The 3,329-nt window shown below is 40.9% G+C and overlaps 1 pseudogene; it reads right to left on the bottom strand.

The window, feature by feature from the left end:
* Window positions 1-2,350: 2,350 nt before the first annotated feature.
* Window positions 2,351-3,072, bottom strand: LOC105815477 (annotated as a pseudogene).
* Window positions 3,073-3,329: the final 257 nt, after the last annotated feature.

Here is a 3,329-nt window from a genome sequence, read left to right as displayed (position 1 = left end):
CAGCATCAAGTCACAATTAGGGACTCCCCATTAGACTAACAGTAGATTTCTCTGTAGAAACCTTGCAAGTCAGGAGAGAATGGGATGATATACTCAAAGTGCTGAAAGAAAAAATAAATTGTGAGCCAAGAACACCATACATAGCAAAGATATTCTTCAAAAAAAGGGGTCAGGTGTGGTGGCTCATGCCTGTAATCCTAGCACTCTGGGAGGCTGAGGCAGGAGGAATGCTTGAGCTCAGAAGTTCAAGACCAGCTTTAGTAAGAGTAAGACTCCGTGTCTACTAAAAACAGAAAAATTATCTGGGCATCATGGCACACACCTGTAGTCCCAGTTACTGGGGAGACTGAGGCAGGAGGATTGCTTGAGCCCAGGAGTTTGGGACTGCAGCAAGCTATGATGACACCACTACACTCTACCCAGGGCAACAGAGTGAGACTCTGTCTCAAAAAAAAAAAGAAGCTGAACCCCGCCTTCTCACTCCCCGCTTCATAAAAAAAGTAAAATAACTAATCAGGAGGGAAATGCAAATCAAACCCACAATGAAATATCATCTCACCCAAGTTAGAAAGGCTATTATCAAAAAGTCAAAAAATAAATGCTGGCGAGAATGTGGAGAAAGGGGAACTCTTACACTGTTGGTGGAAATGTAAATTAGTAGAGTCATTATGGAAAACAGTATGGAGGTTCCTCAGAAAACGAGAAATAGAACTGCCATATGATCCAGTAATCCCACTACTGGGTATATATCCAAAGGAAAGGAAGTCAATACATCAAAAAGACATCTGCATTCCCATATTTATTGAAGCACTATTCACAACAGCCAAAATGTGTAATCAACCTAAGCCTCCATCGACAGATGAATGGATAAAGAAAATGTTATATATACAATGTAATACAATTTTTGAATACTATTTAGGTGTAAAAACCAGGAAATTCTGTCATTGTGGCAACATAGATGAGCTTGGATGACATTATGATAAGTGAAATAAGCCAGGCACAGAAAGATAAATACAGCATGTTCTCATATGTAGAAGCTAAAAAAGTCAATCCCCTAGAAGTAGAGAGTAGAATAGTGGTTATTGGAGGCAGGGAAGTGTAGGGGGAAAAGGGGGATAGCCAAAGGTAAGTTAACAGATACAAAAGTACAGCTAGATAGGAGGAATAAGTTCTAGTGGTCTATAGCACTACAGGGTGACTATAATTAACAGCAATTTATTGTATATTTTCAAATAGGCAGAAGAGCAAATTTTTTTTTTTTTTTTTTGAGACAGAGTCTCACTGTGTTGCCCGGGCTAGAGTGCCGTGGCGTCAGTCTAGCTCACAGCAACCTCAAACTCCTGGGCTCAAGCTATCCTCCTGCCTCAGCCTCCTGAGTAGCTGGGACTACAGGCATGCGCCACCATGCCCGGCTAATTTTTTCTATATATTTTTAGTTGTCCAATTAATTTCTTTTTATTTTTATAGAGACAGGGTCTTGCTCTTGCTCATGCTGGTCTCGAACTCCTGAGCTCAAACGATCTGCCTGCCTTGGCCTCCCAGAGTGCTGGGATTACAGGCGTGAGCCACCGCGCTCGGCCTGAGGATTTCTTGAGGCCAGGAGTTTGAGACCAAAATGAGCTGTGACTGCACCACCGTACTTGTTGCTTGGGCAATAGGGTGAGACCTCGTCTTTAAAAAAATATTTTTAAAAAACCCTGTATATTCATTTTTATATAGTTAAATGTCAAAATATAATGACTAGTTTTATGGCTTACTTAAAATATAAGTGAGGAAAACATAGACATTTGCCATACTAATGGCTGGTTTTAATGGTTTTCCAAGGAAATGTTATTAATTTAAAAAGACAGTTCCAAGAAATTTAATAGAATCCCCAGCAACGATTATTTCTGAAATGTGTAAGATTGGGTTTTTTTGGTTTTTTCTTGAGACAGAGTCTCACTCTGTAGCCCAGCCTAGAGTGCCGTGGCGTTAGCCTAGCTCACAGCAATCTTAAACTCCTGGGCTCAAGCGATCCTCCTGCCTCAGCCTCCTGGGTAGCTGGGACTACAGGTGTGCACTACCATGCTCGCCTAATTTTTTTTTTTTTTTGCATTTTTAGTTGCCTGGCTAATTTTTTTCTATTTTTAGTAGAGATGGAGGGGGGATCTTAATCTTGCTCAGGATGGTCTCAAACTCCTGACCTCGAGCAATCCTCCCACCTTGGCCTCCCAGAGTGCTAGGATTACAGGCCTAAGCCACCACGCCTGGCCAAATGTGAAAGATTTGAAACATAATTATAAAAGGCTAACAACCAATAGGATTCATTCTTGCTTTGGCCTTTTTAAAAAAATCCAGACAATTTGTCACATCAAGAAAGTTTGAACACGTTTTCAATAGGTTTCTTGGGGTTTTCTTCCAGGTCTGTCTTAATTGCTGCAGACTCAGGCAGTTTCCACTCCAACTCATCTCTTATCAGGTTCATGCCTCCAAACACCAGAGGCCAATAAAGTGAGCCTTTATATCGCCTTCAAGGTAAACAACTACTGTGGGCAGGTTGCTATCAGGATAATTGGGTATGCAGATTGTTGAAATGGCTTTGATAAATTTGACATTAGGGGACTTCCTGGCAAGTCCACTGAGGTTTTGATTTATCAGGACACACAGGGGAATCCCTTGTTTGTAAAGGTGCAAGATTACCCACAAGTCCTCACCAGCTTAGGTAACTTCTTGAACATAGTCCTTTTCTGAGATCTCCAAAATTTCTCCAGATTTATTCTTCAGCTTAGTTGCCTTCCACTAAAAAGCAGTTTTTGCTGCCTGAACATTTCAATAGCATGTTCATTCTCCTCATTCAATCTATTGTCATTTAAATTTTTTAATGAAATTAAATTTTATTTAAATTAAGAGATCCTTCAACTCTTCCAAAGTCATATCTTCATAGGTTTTCAACACTGACTGGTGAAGGACTTGCTGCTCCTCCTCTTCTGCTTCCTTTTCCAATTCTTTCAGACTTTCCTTTGAGCACAAGATGTTCCTTTTATGTAAGATACCATTCCAGAGAGTGTCCGGATTGAGGTTTTGTAGCTTCATTCCTATCACTCAAGTCAGTCAGGCTGTAGCTCTCTTCTGTGCACACATGCCGTACCTTGCTATTAGGTTTCTTTTTCTTCTTTTTTTGAGATGGGGTCTTGCTCTGTCGCCTGGGCTAGAGTGCAGCGGTATCATCATAGTTCACTACAACCTCAAACTCCTAGGCTGAAGCAATCCTCCTTCCTGAGACTCCCAAGTAGCTGGAACTATAGGTGTATGCCACTATGCCTGGCTAATTTTTCCATTTTTTTTAGAGA

The sequence above is a fragment of the Propithecus coquereli genome, unplaced genomic scaffold (assembly GCF_000956105.1).
Source record: "Propithecus coquereli isolate 6110/MARCELLA unplaced genomic scaffold, Pcoq_1.0 Scaffold337, whole genome shotgun sequence".
Lineage (NCBI taxonomy): Eukaryota > Metazoa > Chordata > Mammalia > Primates > Indriidae > Propithecus > Propithecus coquereli.
Note: the sequence above shows the minus strand (reverse complement) of the source record. Positions and strands in the feature narration are given on the sequence as shown.